The sequence below is a fragment of the Vulpes lagopus genome, chromosome 1 (genome assembly GCF_018345385.1).
Source record: "Vulpes lagopus strain Blue_001 chromosome 1, ASM1834538v1, whole genome shotgun sequence".
NCBI lineage: Eukaryota > Metazoa > Chordata > Mammalia > Carnivora > Canidae > Vulpes > Vulpes lagopus.
The window spans coordinates 57,067,895-57,092,351 of NC_054824.1; the positions used below are offsets into that span (position 1 = coordinate 57,067,895).

The window sequence follows — 24,457 nt, forward strand, 5'->3', positions numbered from 1 at the left end:
TTTGTAAGAGCTATGTTCTTTTGAAAAAGACGTGGTAGTCATTACAACAGGGGAGACGGGAAGGGAGGGCGAGTTCTATCAAACAAAATCTGTTTGGGTTCATTTATTAAAGCCTTTCCTCATCTCATGAGAACAAGGGGGAAAAGGCCATTTTGGTGATTGGACCCATGGGCCAGACAACCCAATAATCAGGCTTTGACTGAACCCAAGACATCCCAAGCAATATTCCGTTTATGGCAGTGGTTCCAAGGAAGCTTTTATGAGCATCCATACTATTTTCCCCTCCATGGTGTTTTCTTCAGAAGTTAGGAATATAACCTGAGCTATTTAGCTTCCTAATAACACAACTTGCTTTAATGTACCCTAAACAGAAGCACTTAATTCAAATGAGCTTCCTTTCTATTATTTTTCAAAGATGTCTTCCTTAGGAAACCCATTTTATGTGCATTTTATTCGATTTGAAAATTGACAACTTTATCATAAATCAGATGTGATACTGCATAAGATATATATTATTTCAGTAAGTGATAGGACCTTTTAAAAGTCAGAATGAGTGGTTCAGTTGGTTTAGCCTCTGCCTTTGGCTCAGTTCATGATCCTGGGGTCTGGGATGGAGCCCTGGTGTAAGCCTCCCTGTAGGCTGACTCTCCCCTTCTCTCTCCCCCTCCCCACTGTTTGTGCTGCTCATGCAGTCCTCTCTCTCTCTCTTCCTCTCTCTTAAATAAATAAATGATCTTTTAAAAAATTTAAAAAAATAAAAGAACAATTGAGACAGCTGTCCCCGTATAAATATCAGTAGGTTCAAAAGTACACAGTGGAAGGAAAGGGGAAATGCTTGAAAACTTTTAAAATAAGAATCCCTAAGGATAATATTAACCCAGTTAAAATACTAGTTTATGAGTATTATTAAAAGCTAGAAAATAATAAACCCATCTTATCACTTAAATGTATATTTGCTTATTTTAACATGAAATTATGGTACTGGGAGTATGACACTTTTAACTGGCCTGGATTCCATTCAAAAAGAGACTGGGAAAGTTCACTCAGAACTATCGGAATGGGGCTTCCCAACAGAGCTACTTGCATCTGAAATTCATTTATTTCTGTAAAGAAGCAGCTCCAAGAGGAATGAGTGAGATAAACAAATTTCAGTGTGAGTGAATGTCTGGGAACCAATGACCCAACAGGTTGTGATGGAAAGGCCCTCAATCATGAGGGAAGAGATTTGGAAATCAACTAAAGTAAATTAGTTCAGAGGTAGTAAGTTTTAGAGCGATATTCTAATTTCTTCTCCCAAGTCACTTACATTGACTTGTTCCCTGGTATTATTTAATCTGTAAATGTAAGTATTTGCTCTCCAATTTTCCATTTTTCCTAAATGTCTGAATGGTATGGTTCAAAGAAATTCTAAAGTAGCCAGACTGTCTCGTTCACAGCTAAATCAAGACATGGCAAGTGCTAAGGATATAGATAATGTTTCTATGTAGACTTTGAACACCTTGTTCAGATTGTGTTTAGCCACTCATTCATTTAGCATACACTTTAGTGAGATTATCCTATACGCCAAAACCTTTGATGACTCTGGAGAAACAAAGGCACATTATACTCAATCCCTGCCCTCCAAGCTGCAGAACTCAGTGGACAGAAACTCCATCTCCAGCATCAGACAGATTTAGGATGGCATCCTAGCCTTGTCAGTTACTAGCTGTGTGATATTGGGGTAAATGACATTATCTCTCTAAGCCTTGGATTCTTCAGCTTAAAATGGGGATGATGAGGGATGCCTGGGTGGCTCAGCAGTTGAGTATCTGTCTTCAGCTCAGGGCGTGATCCTGTGGTCTCACGATGGAGTCCCACATCGGGCTCCCTGCATGGAACCGCTTCTTCCTCTGCCTATGTCTCTGCCTCTCTCTCTCTGTGTGTGTGTGTGTGTGTGTGTGTTTGTGTGTGTGTCTCATGAATAAATAAATAAAATCTTTTTAAAAATTTGGGATAAGGATAGGAACTATCCTATAAGTCACTGGAGGGATTGAAATGAGAAACACTTTTCAGTAACTACCAAAATAATCAATGAGTAAATGTTAGTGTTTGTGCTCTAAAGGGAAGGTATTACACGATTAAATTGTAGGGGTCTCTAATGTGAGGGCACCAAAGATCTCTTATCATCTCAAGAACAAAAAGAGTGAAAATGAACCATCCTGTGTGGGTGAAGCCATTGCTGGAATAATCAAACCCTGCAATTTTAGAAATATTACAACTATTACAAATATTTTTAAATGGTATCAAGGGAATGCTCTCTCTCTGCTGAGCTAGAAGAGGGAACAGAATCAAACTACAGTAAATGATTAGGCTCCATGAAAACTTTCAAATTCTAAAGGTTGTTAGGAAAATTTATCACCCCAAAAATGTATTTTTAGAAATATGACGTGCAGTTTTCTTCTCCAGATGATTTGGATGTAGGGCTGACTGGAGACAGAGGTGTGAAAGAAATCTTTAGGATATTGCTCTCCTCCGATGATTGATGTAGGGATGAGATGCAGAGTTGACAACATATAATAAACTATCATGGCAGAGATGGAAAAGCTGTAGTAAAAGGTCAGGAGAAATAGATACCAGTTATATTTTCTAATAAGGAGTGGGGCCTATTCTGCAATTGTGGAATCACATAGTCTTTTGAAGTTTTGAATGTAGAAATACCAACCTATAAATTCTGTTCGCAAATTCTGCTTAGAATTGCAGCCTCCAAATCTTATGGTGTCTTATGGTGCTATTACATTGAAACTTGACAGCATTTCAGTTAATAAAATGCTATTTGACAAGATTTTGAGGGCTTTGTCGTCTGGAATGCATGTTGAAAATATTTGGAAATTTAAACCTGAAAATTCCTAAGTTCATTTTCAAAATTCACAAGGTATTCATTTCAATTAAAAAAAATTCTAAGCACAATAAAACGTAAGAGGAAATAAAATTGAAACATAGAGATTCCTATTTGGCATGTTCTAAACGGAGTGTCAGTAAACTTTTCTGTGAAGCTCTAGACAATTCATACACAAATGAATACTACTGTATACCAGTAAAACTTTATTTACAAAACCCAGCAGGGGCCAGATTTGGTTGGTGGGCTTTAGTTTGCCAAGACTTAGTTTAGTAATTTTTAAGTTTTTTTTTTTCAAAATAATAACATTTTTTCCTGCTGAGTATCAGACACCCTCACCTCAAATTTGGGTTATATATCTGTGTTTTCTTGCACTCTTCAAAATGCAACATCAAAAAAAAAAAAAAAAGAATGCAACATCTAGAACTGCACTTAGACTAGGAAGAGCCTAATCTACAAACACAATTATAGATTTGCATTACAAACTTGCATTCAGTTTAGAAAGAATCCCCACACTGAGAAAACAGATGAAAAGAACCTAGCACCCAAAGAAATGAGGATTATCTTTGTGGTGGGTTAAAACATTGTGGCAGAAAGGAGAAAAAATATTATATTCTTCCCCTTTCATATCTAAAATTGCTGCCTTCATGAAAATGCCTCAGGACGTAAGCACAAAAATTAAAATATTAATGAAAATACATAAAACAGCAGCATTAAACTCCCCTTTGGACAAGCCTCATAAAATAGGACTGATACTGGGTCCTGCAATCAGGCTCAATCAGGAATCATGAAGTCCCACTTCTTATTTCTTTGCTCTTCTTCCCTTCAAACCCCTAAATTTTGCATTCTAATTCTCTTACATTGAAGACTAAATTTTACTTTAGATTTGGGGTAAACAGCCTAAGCCCAAAAACTCTGCTTCTGTCCCTGTCGGGTTTAGTAGTATCTCTTCGTTTGATCCGGAAGCATTTGATATAACTGTTACAGTGCATCTGAGAAGCTATATCCCTTTGAGAAGGCAGACAGCCCCACTTTTATAAATATTTGGCATCTGGAAGCATGTTTTTTATTTTTGAATATTGTTATGAGCTTGGCACCTATTTTTGGTGGCATTTCTTAGAGACATTTTACATAGCAAGAAAAGCAAGCACAAGCATTTATTTGAATTTAAGGAGCAGTGACACTTGAATTTGAGATCATATCCGTGGCATACATTATAAAGCATGCTTTACAGCAGACCTGTGATAAAAGGTATCACTCTGATGACTTAAACTGATAATGAAGAAATGTAGGGAAAGTGCAAGTGTGTTTGAGGCAAAGCTTTGAAACTAAGATGAAGATGATGAGGACATTCCCAGTCCTAGTCTTCTGAGTTTGGACATCAGAAAATGCTGCCTCTCTGCATGAAAAGAATTATAGAATACTATGGCAGGGAATGAATAATATTCTGTTAGCAAGTCTGTGAGGTGTATGCCTCAGATTGGCATCTGGACATCATTAATGTTGTTATAGATAGTGAAAAGAACAGCTTGGATCAGAAAATCAGAATTGTTAGAAAACCACTCTGGGAAGGCTTGGGATTGATATGGAAATGTGTTGAAATGAAAAAAAACCTTAAAGACAAAAAGTGCTTGTGCATATTTATCTATATTAAAGTGCATGCCTCCCCAGCATTATTCATTGCTTTAATATGCAGGTTTGTTTATACCTTCAGGCTTTTTTATAAACGTACTCGTATTTCTCTAATCTGTCCCAACTGTTTCATCTGCTCCCTTCTATTTTCACCTTATTCACTAATACTGTCCCTCAGCTCAGTACACAGTAGTAGAAACTCAACAAGTATGTTGATACATTAGCTAAGGAACTAGACCAAACTCCACGGACATTCATCAGAAATCAGAGTAGCCAACAATTTGGCAGTCTTTCTTTCTAGCCACTATTCCTTGGATAAAAATTAAGCAACTGTTTGTGGTGCTGGCCCTTATTGGCAGTTGTTTCTGACTAATCACCTTATTGATTGATGTCATATTTATTAAGTGTCCCCAGTGTCAGATGTCTGCCTAGTGTTTTGACAAAGGCAAGACCTAGAAACTGCAAAATAGACTGCAGGGAAGAAAAATAGGAAGGAAGAAACTGCAATGCAGTGGCCAGGGGAAGTTGCCTGAAAAGAGCCGTCTGGAAAACAGCATCAGAAAAACTAGATCAGTGATTTGGTTGGAAAGGGCCACTGTGTTCATGCTAGTCAATTTCCATTTCTCAATCCAGGCTGCTAAACTGATATTTCCATCACAATTTTCAGCCTTTGTTGAAGGATTGGTTTTACAGGGAACAGGGGCCAGCTAGCCCACACTTAGGTTGGAGCTGATATTCCTATTGTATTAAATTGCATTTGCATTAGCCATCTCATTTAAATATCAAATAACGAAGATTCCTAGAAGTCAGTGATTTCTCCCAAGGGCACAAAACTAAAGAGTGAACTCAAACACAAATCTCCTGGCTCAATGTTCCTGGTGGTTGTGTTTCTTCATGCTGCCTGGTGGGAAGCTATATGTAGAGCCAATCTCATTCCCATTTGGGAAACTCCTGTTTATGGGCCTGGATTTGAGTTTAAAACTGGTCAAACATGGGTGGCGGTGGTAGGAGTGACAGATGTTCTTTGTCTTTTCTTGAAGTTAATCCATGAGAAGAGAAGAAAGTGCTTATACCTAACAACACATCACTGGCTTCTTGTCAATATCCCCACCATTAGGTGTGTAAACTTCAAGAGAGACCACAGTTCCTACAGTTATGGTTCCTACAGTTCCTACAGTTCCTACAGTTCCTTAAGTTATGACCTTGCACACCAAGATTCTAATCAACCCGTCAGTGTTTCTGGGCACATCTTAAACTATACCAATCAGCAAAGATATCTTTACAGTGTCTTGCTTCCCTCCCCCACCCCAGCAATCTTAACACTGAAATTTTTGCTAGTTGCAAAAGTATTCATACATAATTTCAAATGGTTTTCAAAAAGATTGAAGAAATAGAATAAAAGAAGAAAACAAAGATATCCTAGCAGTTGTGATCAAATGGTCGCTACACCTCAAACTTCAAATTCAGATCAGTTTTCTGGATCCAGATAGGTACACTAAAAAAGCTGATCCTCACTGCGGGAGGAAAGGATTTCACCAGGATTTTCCATGACTGAGTCTTAAGGGATTGATAAATTGGACATTTTTGGCAAGCACAGAGGAAAACTGTATGTAGCTATGTCTATCAGCAACCTCTGATGAAAAATGAGAACATAACATGAAAACATTTTAATGGTGAAAGTTCTATGAGACTGCTAACCCAAGAGGGCCAGGTGTGTAGACATGTTGTGTTCTAACTGGTAACGAGGAGAGATTTTAACAAATTCGACAGTCAGTGGGCAGCATGTCCCTTATGCAGTCTCCACCAAGTGTTACTTTATTTAGCTAAACATTTGGTAAGAGTTGGATTTCAAAGTGTTTGAAGTTGCACACTTTGATAGGGAACTGAAGAGCTGATGTCCTACATTACAAAGTATGGAAGAGTGAGTGTTTTGGAAACCAGAGGAGGTATTAGCAGGGCTGATACTCTATTCTGAAAATTGATAGTCTGATTAAATTATCAACTGGAAAAGCTCTAGTTCCTCTTGGTTTACAGGCATACCTCATTTTATTGTGTCTTGCTTTATTGCATGTTATAGATACCACATATTTTATAAGTTGAAGGTTTCTGGCAAGCTTTCTTGAGCAAGTCGGTTGGCACCATGTTTTACAACAGCATTTGCTCACTTGGTGTCTCTATGTCACATTTTGGTAATTCTCACAATATTTCAAGGTTTTTAGTTGTTATTGTATTTGTTATGATGATCTGTGATAAATGACTATGGCTCACTGAAAGATCAGATGATGGTTAGTATTTTTTAGCAATAAGATATTTTTAATTAAGGTATGTACTTTGTTTTTTAGACATAACACTATTGCACATTTAATAGACCACAGTATGGGGTTAATACCACTTTTATTGCACCAGGAAACCAAAACGTTCATTTGACTCGCTGAATTGAGATATTCACCCTATTGCAGTGGTCTAGAACCAAACCCACAATATCTCCAAGATATGTCTTCACTCACTAAATTGAACTTACCACTGGTTCCCTAGAAACCAGTTTTTTTTTTTTTTTTTTTAGAAACCAGTTTTGAAAACAAAACTCATCGCACTGTTATCCAGTGAGACTAGTCATTTACATGTAATGAGTTGACATTTGAATTTTAGTTTAAAAATTATATTCAGGGATCCCTGGGTGGCGCAGCGGTTTGGCGCCTGCCTTTGGCCCAGGGCGTGATCCTGGAGACCCGGGATCGAATCCCACATCGGGCTCCCGGTGCATGGAGCCTGTTTCTCCCTCCGCCTGTGTCTCTGCCTCTCTCTCTCTCTCTGTGACTATCATAAATAAAAATAATAAAAAAAAATTTTTTTTAGATTATATTCAGAATGGATACCTGCCGTGATCATCACCATGGATTTTTATATATATTAAAGATGTGGGATCCCTGGGTGGCGCAGTGGTTTAGCGCCTGCCTTTGGCCCAGGGCGCGATCCTGGAGACCCGGGATCGAATCCCACGTCGGGCTCCCGGTGCATGGAGCCTGCTTCTCCCTCTGCCTGTGTCTCTGCCTCTCTCTCTCTCTCTGTGTGACTATCATAAATAAATAAAAATTAAAAAAAATAAAGATGTAAATTTCAGGATATTTAAAATAATGATACCTCTCATCCATGCTTCACCAAAATGAGATTTTGCTTCTTCCTAGGAGCAGCAGTGAAGCAGTATGATGGGTGTAAGGGCACACTGTCTCTGAAGTTAGAAGATTGGATTCAAATCTTGACTTTATGTCTTATGAGATGTGTTGCTTTGGGAGGGCCACTTTACTTCTCTCTGTAAAATGTGTATAAGAATTATATCTGTTTCATGGTGTGGTGGAGGAAATCAAAGCATAGGAGAGCACCTGCCAAATCATCTGACATTTAGTACACACAATAAATATTGCTTTATTTTTTTTTTGTTCCTTACTCTAAACTCACTCTTTTTCGATATATAAAGTTATTCCATTAAACAGTCACTGTTCATAAAAAATAAATAAATAAAAAAAAAATAAACAGTCACTGTTCATAATTTAAAATCATCCTGTCGGCCCTCAAATTTATACCTGATCATTATAACTTGCTCTTTATGAGAACTGGAAAGCAAGGCACACTTGATATTTTTCCTTTTGTTCTTGACTCCCATGAAACAAAAACGACTTACTCCCAGGATGGGTGCCACTGAGGGACAGAGGGAAGGAATTGCCTGGGGACCATGATGACTATGCTTTCTGCTACTCCATGTGTTACAAAGGACAAAGTTAGGAGAAGTTCTTATCAGGGATCCGTTATTGCATCTCCAGAACAAATGAAAATAGTTATTGTAAATAAAATAGAAGAAAGCAAATTAAAAAGCAAGGAAAATGTGGAAAATAGGAAATTAGACTGCTTGGATTGATAAGCCATTCTGATTATCCTGTGAGTGGCATGGCCTCAGTTGTGTGAGATTGACCCATGCATGTTCCTAAATTAAGAATCAGAATCATAGCATCATTAAATTTTAGGAGTGGTAAGGACCTTAAATTGCCTGTTCTCTCACTACTCAGAGGTACATCTAACCTACAGCATCATCATCATCACTGGGAGCATGCTCAAAATGGAAAATCTTAGTCACACTGAGTAGACCAGGATATATGTTTCCACAAGATTCCCAGGTGATTCCTATGTACACAAGGGTCTGAGAAACAATGGTCCGGTCCATCCCCATCCCATTTTTCTGCAAGCTTCAAATCTGATATGCATATCTTATATTTCCATCTGAGTCCCTGATAAAAAGTGTTCATTAAAGCAGTGAACAAAGTCAAAGACAGAACCCTACAATATGCCTCTGAAAAATTCTCTCAAGCCTCATCTGATGTTGTGATTAAATCGGCATCTTGTTCAGTAATACAAATTCATGGAATTATTAATTATTATCCTCCAAAATGTTTTCTTCATCTTTTTTTGCAGTAATATCATGAGACACTTTCTCTAGCATTGTAATTATGTAATACATCATATATACAGAAGAATATATGAGAGATATGTATAGTTTAAAGCACAATTATCAAGCAAACACCATGTAAACAGCATCAGAGTTAAACATAAATCACTGCCAGAAGCTCAATATTCCTATGGCAGCTAGTTCCAGCTGTATCCTCTTACCTTGAGTATAATAACCACTAAGAGTATGATTTCTACAATAACCTTTTTCCCTGTTCTCCTTTATAGTTTTTCGGCCTAAGTATACATTCTTAAATAAAACGATTACTTCACCTGTTTTTGAGCACTCTATAAATGGAATTCTATGGTATGTGTTCCTTGCTAATCTCACTCAACCTTATATTTGTGTGATTTATCCATGTTGATGTGTTTAGCCTTGATTAGTACCTTTACATCACTGCCACGGTATTTCACTGAGCGTTCATTTCACTATTTATCCTAATATTCCTAAGCACTTGGATTGTTTGCTGTTTCAGGCCATTATAGGCAATACCACAGTTAACATTTTATGTACATGTCTCCTGGTGCATGTGTGCAAAATTTGTCCAGGCTACCTAGCTAGGAGAGGAATCTCAGAGTCATGGAGTCTCTGCATCTTCAACTTTACCTAATGCCAAAACGTCTTCCAAAGTAGTTCAAGCAATTTCCATTTTGAAAGAATAACTAAGAGTCCTGACACTGTCCATCCATGACACTTCTTCATAGGCTGCCTTGATGGAGTCCAGGTGCACAAGGTCCTCTGCCATTCTCTGACACATCTGTTAATGACTCTGTTGAAAAAAAAAAAAAAAGGCTCCCACCAGCATCTTGTTATCTCTACCTCTTATCTTAATGGCTCACCCAAATATCAGATCTCAGATCAACATCGATCTTTGTATAAGCCTGTGAGAAATTCACCTTTCCTTTTTTCAACCCCAATTCCATTTGCCCATTGCCAATCTTATGATCCTTCCCTATTCACTGTGGCAGTATCAACATCACTGTTGGCAGCTCTGGGTCTACTTCTTTTTTTTTTTTTTTTTAAGATTTTATTTATTTATAGAGACACAGAGAGAGAGAGAGGCAGAGACACAGGCAGAGGGAGAAGCAGGTTCCATGCAGGGAGCCTGACATGGGACTCGATCCCAAGTCTTCTGGATCACACCCCAGGCTGCAGGCGATGCTAAACCACTCGGCCACCAGGGCTGTCTGGGTCTACTCTTGTTCTCTTGGAATATCAAGTGGTAATTTACCCAGGTCAGCAAACAATTTAGAGACATCATTCAGTAACGAGTTTTGTCACCTATTCCTTCCTCAGCCCTGTTTCCTTTCTCCCTATATTCTCCTTACCTTTCCATTCTCACAGAAGTAGAAGACAGAAACTTAGCAGTAGTTTTATTCCTCTTTTTTTTTTTCTTTTTGGTCAGTCATGAAGAGTTACATGACCACCCTCAATGCGGAGGGCCTGTTTCCTCTCTAATCTTCTTGGTCCAAGCAAAGAAAAAAAAAAAAACAAGTTAAATATTCACAACAAATAAAAAGAACTTTCTTACTCTTAGCATCTGGTGCCTTGTTCTAAATTTAGCCTTCTGAACACAATTCTCATAGATCCATGATGGTCTTTTAAACTGTGTCTTTATTTATATTTTTGGGTCTCCTTGTAAAAGGTAAGCTCATTGGAGAACACTCTATGCCACTTCATTTCCTGTGGGATTCTCCTCTTTTCCTTCCTCAGTACAATTATTTCTATTAGCATAGCCTGAATGATATTTTTAAGATTTTTCTAACCTTTGAGCTTTCTTTTTCCATTACAGAGTTACATGTTATAGCTTCCATAAACTTTTTCTTTGAAACTCTTGAATCCTCCTCTTTGAAGTTCATAGTGCATGTCTAAGCCCAAGCTTGATCAGGATGAGATTTGAAAAAAGATAAGAAGAAGAAAGAAGAAGAAAAGAAGAAGAAGAAAAGAAGAAGAAGAAGAAGAAGAAGAAGAAGAAGAAGAAGAAGAAGAAGAAGAAGAAGAAGAAGAAGAAGAAGAAGAAGAAAGAAGAAGAAGAAGAAGAAGAAGAAGAAGAAGAAGAAGAAGAAGAAGAAGAAGAAGAAGAAGAAGAAGAAGAAGAAGAAGAAGAAGAAGAAGAAGAAGAAGAAGAAGAAGAAGAAGAAGAAAGAAGAAAAGAAGAAGAAGAAGAAGAAGAAGAAGAAGAAGAAGAAGAAGAAGAAGAAAAGAAAAGAAAGACATAAATTGGCATACACTTCCTTTATAAGAGGACTCTTGGCTTCTAGAGTGTGTGTACCTCTACATTTCTTCAGAGTGACGTGTCATGTTTAAGTGCTTCCCTACCTCCTCATCTTAGCACTTTGATGTTTTCTCCTGGGTGCCTGTGAGCCTCATTCTGTCTTGCTATACACATTGTCTTTCTCCTTAATTTTTAAAAAAAATTTTAAGCAACCTTTATTTCTTTTGATGGGGGTGCACCATTCCTGGAAGTACTGCAATACCAGGTCGATGTGTGGAATGGATGGAGCGAGCTTCTAATCTATCTCCTAATTCCAAAAATCCCTTTCTCCTTAAATCTTAATCTCTCTTGATCCTTTTCTTTTAGCCATCTCTCTACTAACATTTATATACTGAATTTCTTGGGAACTAAAAAAAAAAAAAAAGAAGAAGAAATTAAACCTCTTGCCATGTTTCTGTTGTGAAATTTGACTCCTTGCCATCAAACTGACATTGCAAACTCAGGAGAAAAAAGTTCTTCTAGATCAGTGGTTCTCAAGCTTGAGTGTGCATTGGACTCACCTAAGGGCTTATTATTAAAACACACACTTGCTGGCCCCTCCTCCCTAAGTTTTTGATTCAAAGAACTTGTAATTCTCCCAAGTTTTCTGGTGATGTTGATACTGCTGGTTCAGAGAACACACTTTAAAAACAATTGTGAGTGAAATATTAGAATCTTTTGAAGGATCGATTTTCCTAATTCCAAGTAACCCAACTAGTCCTCATACTTCGTTATTATAAATGGTAGAGTTTGAGCTCATCCTGTGGAATCATGTGTTGCCATCTTCCATGTAAGTGTTTTAGTGGTATATTATATGTATGAGGGAAAAAATAATATTTATAAACACTTCTCTGCAAAACGAAGAGATTTTTATTCATTCACCACACAGATAGTAAGAAAAAAGATGATTTAAAGAAGAAAAGTAAGGAAAATGAGTTACATTTTTCATTTGAGAGACAATTTGGGGCACAAGAATAGTACAGCATCAGGAAGAAGTGGTTTGACTCTTTGAGAAATGTCTTTGCCCAGTTTTGGGGAGAGGGTGAATGCGGAAAGTGTCTAACAATTCCTCTGGAAAAGAAGGTACTTTGCTGTCTCTGATCAAGTAACTCACTGCCCAGATAATTTTAACTATACCTTATTAATACTCAATTCTTCATGATGTTTTGTCTTCTAATCATGGTTCCTGGAGTGAGATGAATCAGTGAAAAGTAAAATTTTCATTGACTGCAAAGGGAGTTTATTCTGATAAGAGGTGGTGCCGACAGTGATGAGGGCTCAAGTGATGAGTCTGCCGATAGATCTGGAAAAGTGCACACTATGCCAATATTCAGCAGTGAGAGCAGCAGCAAAGGCATAGAGAACAGTCCACCTAAAGACCTGCTGTGCCCCACCCCAGCACACTCTCCATCACAATTGTGTGACAGAGTAGTTTTGATATTTCAAACCTCCATTCAAATATTAACAATACTATAATTCTCTGAAACCATAAAAAATATATATATCATGTTTTCCCACCCTCAGCTTTGTCCTTTAAAATGGCAGCCAAAACATCATTGGGACATCTTCATTCCTGTCAAGGAGCTTAAGGGGATGCAGTGTAGTGAACTGCTGATCTTCTGTGTCTAGGCCTTGATTCTACTCCCTTTTGATGAGACCCATATCCCAGCTTCTGCCTTCACAACCACACGTGGTACCTAGTAATGACTTCCACATCTCTCTTTAACCAAAGGTGCCATCACTGAGGTCTAAACCTGCCTGCTAAACACTTGCCCTTTTATTTAGGTCATATGCACCTGGTGGGGGAGGTGTTTTGTTTTATTTGTGTTTTTTTAATAAAATAACAATGACTGCTGTATCTGCGACACAAAAGAAATCCCACAGCTAATTTTGGTCAGAAGTGTACAGTATGTTTATGCTGTCTCTTTTTCTTCAACATCCAGTATCCCATAAATTTCTACAAAATGTAGTGCCCCCCCAGGGGGCCCACAGTTCCTCAAAAGGTGCCTTATGTTTGACTCTTCAAAACCAACTTTAGGGGCACCTGGATGGCTCAGTGGCTGAGTGCTTGCCTTCAGCTCAGGTCGTGATCCCGGGGTCTTAGGACCAAGTCTAGCATTGGGCTCCCCACACAGAGCCTGCTTCTCCCTCAGCCTGTGTCTCTGCCCCTCTCTCTGTGTCATAAATAAATAAATAAATAAATAAATAAATAAATAAATATCTTAAAAAAAAAAGAATTTCAGGTCCAAATAAGAGGTGCAAGCAAGACAATGGGAATTAACAGAACAGATATTTAAGAGAAGGCAGAAACCATGATGAGTACACTTAGTGCTCATCCAGCTACCATTCTGACATAAAGAGAAAAATATGAAGTACCTGGTTCCTATCCATGTATATGCTACTTTAGTGTCTTGCTCTTCTCTACTGTTATAATCCAGTATTACAAGTCTCCACACATCTGGAGGAAGTTTCTGGAAAACATACTATTTCTCCATACCTACCAGTGCTGCCTGGTCATTGAGAAAGGCCATGTACATGGCCTCATGGATTGTTTGCAATGTGAACAAACTAACTTCATACTAAATCTACAGATGAAAAAAAAAAAGTGAAGTCCTATATCACCTGATCAGAAGGTCCAGGCAGAGAAGTGGTCCTTGAGACATTTGTCACTCAAGTTGGATGAAGGCCAATGGTCACATGGCTTATCAGTGATGGAAGAAGAGAAACTTTGGTACAGGATTTCTAAGTTAGAAAGTCACTTAGTTTTCTTTAGAGTCACAGATAGAAGACAGCACTGGGCTTCAAAGATTAACAGAAAAGATGGAAACAGTACAAAGTATCACACTTTTTCCAGAGACCCTTGGTATTCTCACTCCCAGCTTCCTGCAATGTCTACAAACATACAGTGGTCCACTCCGCCCCCAGCCCCCTTAAATCCCACCCTGGTTTCACTTTGTGCAGTTTCCATGTCCTGCAGTTTCAGGTCTCTGTAGTAAATGATCCTCCTTCTGACATATCATCAGAAGGTAAACAGCAGGAGTGCCTTTGACTTTGGCTCATATCATGATCTCAGGATTGTGAGGTGGAGCCCTACATGGGGTTCTGTGCTCAGTGAGGAGTCTGCTTGAGATTCTTTCCTTCTCTTTCTGCCTACCCTCACTCATGCTCACACATACACACACACTCTCCCTTTCTCCTGAATAAATAAATAAATCTTTAAAAAAAAGGTCCATAGCAGCCTAATGTTACATCACAATGCCTGTGACTTTCCCCTCACTTCATCTCATCATGAAAGCATGTTATCCTCTCATATCATGACAAGAAGAAGGGTTAGTGCTGTACTGTAAGGTATTTTGAGGGACAGAGCACATTTACATAACTTTTGTTATAGTATACTGTTATAATTGTTCCATTTTGTTGTTAGTTATTTTTGTTGCTCTCTTACTGTACCTAATTTATGAATTGAGTTTTATAATAAATATTTATGCATAGGAAGAAAAACGTATACATAGAGTTCAGTGCTATCGTGGTTTCAGGCATCCACTGGGGATCTGGGTATGTATCTCCTGTGGATAAGGGGGAGTACTGTAAATGTAAAAGATTCTCCTGATTATAACATTCTAGATCCACACCATTTCCAGCGAATAGGATTTCCTATGATAGGTGGAGGGTTTAGCTTCGTAACCCTTAAGAGATGATTAACTCTATTGCCTAGAAGCTGATTTCAAACTCTGGAATTTCATATGTAAATTAGACCATTTGGTTTCTTTGTGTACTCATAACCCTGTCCTTTTCTATTCAGAAAAGATACACAATTCAGAAAGAAAAAAAATTGAGCTGATAAGACACTTAACCACCCTTTGTTCAATAGATTTTTAAGAGGATGCTGTATCATAGGCAATTACAAAACAAAGCAAAATAAAAATATGAAACACTTTCTTCTGCCTTCAAGAAGTTTCCAGTAAAGAAAGGGAGAAATAAAAATAATGAGAATACTGTATAGTGATGAAAATTGTTGTTTGAGCAAATCCAGAAGATGCCATAAGACTTCAGAGGAAAGAGCTTTCCTCCAGTTTAAGGTTCTTGAAATTTTTGATGTCAGTTCTAACTTTTTTTATTTACCAAATATAAGAAACTTTCTTGCAAATAAGTTAACATGTCTCAGACAATTCCAAAGTTCTCTCAGAGACATTGTGGCTTTAATGATCATATTGATCCAACTAGAAAACCTGACCATGTGATTTCATTATAACCAGCAAATGTGTCAAGTTGTTCAAATTATTCTTAATGCAGTGTGCTGTTGCTTCGTAGATCGAAGGTCATTTTGTTATTTCTTTATGATTTAATTTAACTTGTGTCTATCCAAGGTGTTGCTATGCCGTATTAGGTTAGAAGTTGGAAGCCCCCTCCACACACAAATGTATGCAGCTATTTCCTTGCTTAAAATATCCTGCTGACTCAGGTGGCCTTGATGATCAAGCTCCCTTTTACAAATAATTCTTAGCATATTCAATGATCTAATCTAACATGGCTCTTCATGACTAGTTCTGTGTTCACAAATGCCTGGCTGTGAAATAGGAAATTTGTGAGGTCATTTCTAAGTATTCTTTTTATATTGCACCCAGCAGAGGAGGGGAGGGGGCTTTTTTTTTTTAATACTCAATTCTTTTAACTATGCCTTTTTTTCTTTTAAATGCCTGAGATAAATTTTCTGGAATCTGTCATTACTCTAAGCCAAGTACATGGTCCAAAGAAGTCCCTGCTTCTGTAGAGAATAATCAAGTCAAGGACGGAGGGTACATCATTATAATGAAATGCAAATATCTCATTAAAAGGCAAATCCTTCATCTCAAAAGGTTGAACAGGATGCACCTTCACTTGACTGGCGGGAATTTCCTATTAAAGCACTGAAAAAAATATTCCAACTGAAGACTGTTCTGTGGATCTGAACCACTTTCATTTCAATGAATTGGAACATTTGAGTGTACTATAAGCCCGTGCCTGACAAAAAATGTATTCTGAGATAATTAAACAAATGTCAGCAAATGGGTTGCCATCTATTATAATTCCTCTTATAATTCCTTTAATAAAAGGGTTGGTGAAATATTTCATCAACATATGTAGACTCTACAAAAAGGCTCACTATTTTTCTGCATTGTTTGCCTTTAATGACTCTTTCTGACCTTATTTTCCTCATTCTTATGGATTCTCCCCACAGCATCTTGTCTTCCCACATTATTCACTCCTTGGACAAGTGTGGTCTTAGATCTTAATGTGTATACCTCTGAAGTATTCATCTCTAGCCTCTATCTTAAGCACTTTATTCCTTTGTAAGTATCTCCAACCTAATGTTTTTTTCAGGTACCTAAAAGTCAAAATCTCGAGCCCAGTTTCACCTCCCCTAATCGCACACAGTCTTTGGGTTTGCAAGTGCCATTGTGGTACAACAGGTGCCTAAGCCACACTGGGGAGTCCTCATTTACTTCTCCCTTCTTTTCTTCATTTCTCACAGGGGTCAGTCCCCCAGTTCTATCCATTGTACTTCTTAAAGATCCCTTTATTAACTCCTCTCTCTTCTGTAAATAGATCCCTCTGTTAATTCACTTGCTCATTTTATTTTTTTAATTTGTTTTCACTTGCTCATTTTAGGGACTGTCTCTCTCCTGAGAGTATATTGGAACCTCCTTATCAATAAATAGCAATCAATAAATACTATTGTAAAATTCCGGCATGCGCGCACATACCCACACCTACATTTCAGACCATTCATATTGTTATCAAAGGAAACTTCTAACGTATATCCCAAGTCCCTTCTTGTTTTAAAGATTTTCAGTGGCAACCCTTTCAGATTCCTTCAGATGGTGCACAAGACCCTCCTGATGTTTCCCTTGGGTTTATACTTCTTTTCTGCTCTAGATAAGGAATAGCAAACATCATTGTTGAAACTGCTGTTGGACGGAAAAAAAACAAACAAAACTGCTATTGGAGGGAGTGGTGGGCCTCATTGCACTTCCATGCCAGGAGGAATCCTTGCTCATTCCAAATTGCATAGCTAAGGGCTGAGTGCCATTCCATTCCTTTAGAAACTTGCTCAGTATTTTTTTGTAAATAGCTCCAGTGTGATCCAGACAGCTGCCAGCCCCAATTCTGAGGGAGTGTGGTTTTGAGTGTGTGTGTTATTAATGTTTTTTTTAACAGTGTCTTGACATAGCAATATGCATTTGGAAAGTCTCCCCTAAATACCTGCTTATGTAACTGATTGTGGTGGCTTCAAATAGCCCTGATTTCTTAGTCAAGGCAAACACCCACTCACAGAGTTAATTGTGTTTCCACAGAGGACCTCCATGTAAATGAAAGATGTTGGACTGTTTTCTTTACCTAAGCCATGGAAAATAGAGAGCCTCTCACCTTATTCCTAAGGAAGGTGTGACATAGCTGCCTCGAATTCTCTGACTACTTGCAAAATTATAGGGAATGAACCTGTGTTGCAGTAAGGCAGAGTGATGGTGAATGTTCTTTAGGACAATGAACCAGCCTTTCATGTTTTTGTGCCTGTAAAATTGTTTCATCTGTAGCAGGTGCTCTAAAAACACAAGTTCTCTGTTGGGTGTGTTAAGTTGGAAGCCATGTCTTTGTGGTCCTTTTTTGTTTGCATTTTTCATTTTGTATCTTTTTTCCTTCTTTTCACTTTAATATAAACAACTCATTTGAATGAAGATATCTGCTATCAATGAAGAAGATGAAATACTTTGGATTTCTATTAACACTGTGATAGCACTCTTGGCATTCTTGAATAAACATCAGGAATGCCTGTAGTATGTTACAGAATATTGGAGAGAACATGTAGTATCTTATAGCAAGCATGAAATATTATACTAAAGCAAGCGTATTAAAATCAAAGTTTGCTGCAAATTATTTCAATGAAATTATATCGCTCTGAACAATCTGGTAGGGTAATAAAATAATGGATCAGTAAACACAAACTGGTCAGCAAACACAAAATGAAACCATGTGCCCTTTTATATATGAAATGTAAAGAGAGGTGATAAAATAAGGAAGTTAGGAGAGGCTTGTTCACCAGGTGTTTTTAGTTGCAGAAAGATAATTCAGTTAGGAGACCCCCTAGATTGTGGAATCAGGGGGACGGGTTCCTCCTTCCATCATTCCATCATAGTCTTGGCTATACTGAATGCCAAAGAGCTGTAAGCTCTCTTTCTAGGATGGAATTCATTACATCCTGACACCCCACCTGTTTGGTGCCTAGAATAAAAGCAGATGGCAGGGCTGACATGTGGGCCTGACTCAATTCCTGACCCCAGGGAAACCCAGGATGCGTGCTGTGAAGGAGAGTAAACTTCATGAGTTCAGTTTCCCAGTAAATTGGCTCTGATATTGAATTCTTTTCCAAAGTAAAGAAAGCCTGTGTTTGGGTGGTCATACAGAATGTATTAAGGGGAAATTTAAACCAACCATTTTAGGTTCCCCCTTAAAAATGCCAGATACAGTCTGTCTCCTGACCCAACACTGAGCTGGGCAAGCTCTCAGTCAGACAAAGTGGACTGTCAGGACTAGAACAAACAATTATCATTTGTTCCTCCTTTTAGCTAAATATACTCTAGTTCCGAAGGCCTAGAAACTTCTTGTACTTGTAGAATAGACTGAGGGTTGATGAGATGTTTTTGCTACTGTGGTACCAAAGACCATGCTCTGTTTTTATTTCATTTTGAGATTACTGAATCACTCAACCATCATTTTGTAATTAGATAATAACTATTGACAGAGCCTTTATGAAATGACACATGGGGTGCCACCCTCTTCAAATATCCTTGAACTCATTTTTCATAATAATGTTTATGAGCTAGACTGTCCCATTTCATAACTGACCAAAAAGACTCAGAGAATCTTTTTTTTTTTAAGATCTTATTTATTTATTCATGAGAGACACAGAGAGAGAGGCAGAGATATAGGCAGAGAGAGAAGCAGGCTCCCTGAGGGGAGAACTCCAGGATCCCAGAACTCCGGGATCACAACCTAAGCCAAAAGCAGACACTCAACCACTGAGCCACCCAGGTGCCCTAAGGCTCAGAGAATCTAAGCAATTTTCCAAAAGTCACAGTGATCTTAAGTGGCTAAATCAGCACTTGACCTCAAGTTCTCTAGACCTTAAAGCCAGACTCCTATTGCCAGCCATGTGGCCTGTGATACCTCTAGAATGCCTCCTACATCTGAGAAATGGAGAAGAGATCTCAGTTCATTTCTTAAAACTTTGAAGGAACAGGTCAAGAGAAGTCTCTATCCTAAAGTTTTGTGCTTTAAAAAGAAAAGTAGTGATTTGCTGAAGAAAAAAAATATTAATGGTCAGATTATGAGAAATTGGACTGGTGAAGCTTGGCACTATTTTGGAAAATTCAGAAGTAAATTGAAACCAATCTAAAATGAGTGCAATTTTGATTAGAAGCATTGTCTCCAAACCTCACGAAACAGAACTATGTGATACTAGAATTGACACAGCTAAGAGGGATATTTATGTGTGGCTGGAAGAAGCAGCAATCATGTTTATGTAGTACATGCAATTAAACTCCCAAAGGCTAGAATGTGGGTCGGCCCACTTAAAATTGGCCTAATTTTGAATAGTAAATTTACAGTAATGATTACTTTCATTATAATGAGTCTGTCTGCCTTAGTATTTTCCTCTGTTGCATAAAAATCCCTATCGCATAAAAAGTAAATCAATTGCCAAATATTTCGGGAGAATCCATTGTATATGCTTTTACTCATTGTAACTTGCTACCACCTAACCTATTAAAGTTACCATATGTTCCAAACCCAAAATGGGGATATAGGATCAAATAGTGAATACTATCACTTGAAAAACCTCACAGAAGTATAAAATAAAAACACATGTATTTGAGTGTTCCATGAGTTTTTCTGAGTTGTGATAAAATAACATGAAATTTTACCTTCTTTACTAAAACTAGGGTCTGTAATCATTATACATAATTTAATATGCTTCTGACTTATTTCCTTGCTTAACTTGAGTGGGTTACTTCTTTCCTACATAAGGCAAGTATTTGTATGTTGATATTTTTGTTTAATATTAGCCTTAAACAAAGACAACCAGAAAAGCAATTCTTTTCCTCTCAAGAAATACAAGCAGAAAATTATTTTCTAATCTTTAAAGATTTTTGGATAATCTTTTGCAGTTAAACTATCAAGCAAAAAACACACACTTTGCTTTTGAATTAATTTTTTTTATTCAGGTATCTTAAAAGTATTATTAGCTTTTACAATTCTACCTCCTAGAGGCATCCAGATGTTCCTTTTCTAGATATCCAAGAATACAGAGTTTAATACAAAGATTAACACTTGAGAAAAATATGTCACATCAACATAGAAAATGTTAACACACTTGCAAAGGTGAGCCATTATACCCTTGTCTCCAGTGCTGAGAGGAGTAATATTTAACCCACATGGAGCTGTGAGATAGGAGAGTACTTATTTTCTTAACTTTATCAAAAAGGCTTTCAATTATTTTAATATCTTTGATGCTGGATATCTTGGTGGTGGTAAAGAACAATTTCATGGATCTCATTAGAATGTATATCACACACATGTTACTTTCAAAGCATGTCTGTCCTTTTGAGGATTAAAAAGGAAAGGTAATTTAGTGAAGATAAAATAGAATTAAGCAAGCATTGTATTCTTTATCTAGCATTTTACTGACATAGTTCAATAATTATCCTCACTGTGGCTTTGAGGCAGTTGTCTTTCAAATAAAGGAAGGACAGCGATGGGAGGAAGAAGAAGACTGAGAGAAAGGGTCAGAGGGGAGGAGAGCGAGAAAAAAAAAAGCAGGTGAAAGAGGCAGGAGAGGTAGAGGAGAAAGGAGACGGAGAAAGGAAGAGGTAAGGCGAAGGTTCATGTAAGATGATGAAATATTAACATCTGATTTATCTTTAGTAGACATGCAAGGATGTCACTGCTGTTTTATCAAAGGATTAAGACACAGCTAACCTCACCCGCAACTGCAAATAAACGTTACATTCTCTGTTTCACATTCTCTTTCAATATGTCAATTCTTCTACCTTTCCTCGAAATATGTGCCCCCAATTAGTTTCCTTTAGCTTGAGAAATGTATCATCTTAATTTTCTATCTTGACTGAACTTGGAAGGCTAATTGGAGCAGTGAAACAGATAACAATAGTAAAAAGCAACATGTATTCATCATCAGGAGAGACCCCTTTGAATGAAAATTTTATACGATCTCGAAAACAAAGGAAGGTAGAAGTTAGAGGAAATTAGAGAAATGGAGTTCATAAATGGCAATGCTATCTCCACACTGCAGAAAGTTGGAAGTTGTAACCAACCTCATAATCTAGACCTCTGTGATTACAGTTATCTAGATAATTCAAGAAAGAAAGAAAGCTTTTGCTTAGAGTGATGTTTTATATATAGCAAATACTCAAAAAACTTTTGTTTGATTGGTCAATTAATTTGGCTTCTGTTTTCAGATTTTAAAAAATGCATGGGAAGGAAAAATTCAAAGACAGAAATGAAAAAGAAACACATGAGGGCCAATTTGGAACCCAAGTTCAATGGAAGACAAGTGATATTCAGCCACCAAAGTCTTCATGATTTTTCTTTGAAAAGAAAATATCAGTCTGGCAGTGCAAAGTCAGATCAGCTTGAGAGTTACGTGTTAGCATTTTACCCTACCCTAGCAGCTAGGAATCTGCCATTCTTTACCTTTAACTTTAAGTAGAGCAGTTATTCATTAAATCTCAGTGGGCAAAACCACAGTCTTTCATGGAGAAGAATGAACCATCATAAGTTGACTTAGAAGCCACAAGGCAGATTACTTAGGACTGGAGCCCAGAAACAAGGGAGTCTTGATTCTTGGTCCTCCTTCCTCTTCTACTGCTTGTCTAAGTGAAATCTGATTAACAGTTGAACCTAATTAATCCTTCCCATTCCTAATTACCCTTTATACCATTCCCTTAACATACTTATTTTTTATTATTTTTGTTGATGAGTTGATAGCCTTAAAAAAATGATATAAAATAACCAACTAACCAAGAAAGCAGATGTGACCTATAATTTTATACCAAATAAGAGCCAATGTTAAATTTTGATGATTTCCTTTGAATATTTATACTTGCATATTTATTTTTACATAGTTGAGATCATGCTGTATGTATATAATTTTGCAACCCTCAGCAGTTATCTGCATTCTTCAGCAATGTCTTCAGAGTTGCAATACTCTATGCCGCTTTATTTTCTCACCATCTAACAGGCTTTGTTTCTATAAGAAAAGTACAAACTCTTCCAAGGAAGAGATTTTTTTTCTTTTTGTTCTATTTGTCCTTATCTTGTTTTCTACATATACACTAGTGATTTGCCTTCCCAGACACTCAACACAAGTATTGTTTGGATTTATTAGATTTATGGGAATCATTAGAATTAAGTAAATCACTTTTAGCAACTTCTGCCCCTCTAGGAAGGAAGCTTTTCTCCTAGAATCTCTAGCACTCAGAAGAAATTGTTCTTTGGAAAAAGGCTTAGGTATGGGGAAAATTTATTTTTCAGAATAGTGTGCATTCCATAAAGTTTTTTTAAAAAATGGATGCTTATACAATCAAGTAGGTCTTGGCTTAAATAAAGGTATAAGGAAGGCAAGAAAACCATTCAGTGCCTCCTCTCTAGTTTCTCTCCCTTCCAAGGCACACCTAAAGTTCATTTCTTTTTTCACAATGCAGTCAAAGAGGGCTTTGGAATAAGCAAATTTATGTTTTCAATTCCAGCACTCATCTCTGCATCACCCCTTCCCACGCCCATATTTGAGAATATTACAGTCATTCTCAGAGTCCCAGGAACACAACATGCATATCCTCCTTGCTAGACCTTTGCACATGCTGTTCCCTCTGCCTAGATCATCCTTCCCCATGTCTACCAACCAATACCCCATCTTACCTGTGTAATTGTTATTCATGCTTCAGATCTCAGCTAAAATGCCCCCCTTTTAGGAAAGTCTTCTTAGTTCCTGCTAGGCTAGATGATTACTTTTCACTACTCCCTTAATACATATATATTTTTTAAATGCCTTTCTGCTTACATATTTTCCCTCATCACCCACTATAGGAACTGTAGCTGTTCACCATTCTAACCTCAATATCTGGCTGACACAAAGCATGTCATAACAGAATTGAAGAATGAATGACTCTGTCTTTCTTGACTCTTTCCATCTGTATGTCACGTCTTCCAGCATGCCAAGACTTTACCACCCTGCAGTGCAGCCCCCATATAGTTATCTGCAATACCTATGCTTTTGATCCTTCTTCTTTCCCATTTTGATTTCTCAATCAAAAGATTGAGCTCTACTCTAAATTTGCCTCTGCAGTTTGTTAGTCTGATCTATTTTCCACTCAGGGGTGCTAATGGCTCAGGTGTCACACTTTTAATAATAGGATGTGGCTATAAGCTAGGGTGAATTCTGGAGTTCCTTGCTCATAGGAAAGACGGTAATGGCAGGACTTACAATCCCTTTCCTGAAGAGGGCACTGTGCTTAGGGCCTTTGTGCATTCCACAAATGCTCCCATATGAGTGATGGCCAGCCTTCTTTATGGAGAATAGCATCAAAGCTAAATATCCTTTGATATGGAACACTTGCCTGTGAATAGTTATTTGATCCCTTTGTGAAAGACTCACTTAAAATAGTAATATTGCTTTCAATTGAAATCTTTGGCAGAGTCACTAATATGAATTACAGAAAAACAAAAAGTTATTGCTATATGCCTCACATTTCATGTAGTTGTTCATTCTACTTCCACACTTTTAAAATTAATTTGTATAAAAATTGGGTATAGGTAAAGGAGAAATTAAATGTATTTATCCTAGGTAAAATTAGGCAAATTCTTGATCTTTTTGCATTTGAGAAGATTCCTTTCTGGAAGTTATTCAAAGAGAGAGAGACAAGCTACTGGGTCCAGATTTTAAAGAAGATAAAAAGCTTCTTGTTTCTATGGAAATGAACATGGGTCATCTTGTGTTTCTTCTTCCTTCTTATTGCCTTTTCCCTTAGGGTAGATTTCTCTAGCTTACTTTGGAGTGTCTAATGACTTTACCACAGATGAATCATTAAATACAGAGCTAATGAAACCTTTAGAAAAAATATGCCAAGTCTTTTATTTTTGAGTTAGA

General features: G+C 37.5%; 1 protein-coding gene and 1 pseudogene across 1 annotated transcript in view; one reads left to right on the forward strand and one right to left on the reverse strand.

Moving 5' to 3' along the window:
* PTCHD4 (patched domain containing 4) overlaps positions 1–24,457 on the forward strand; it is a 174,060-nt gene that overhangs the window by 21,750 nt on the left and 127,853 nt on the right. The gene's annotated exons all lie outside the window — the stretch shown is intronic.
* On the reverse strand, positions 11,449–11,655 carry LOC121475450 (annotated as a pseudogene).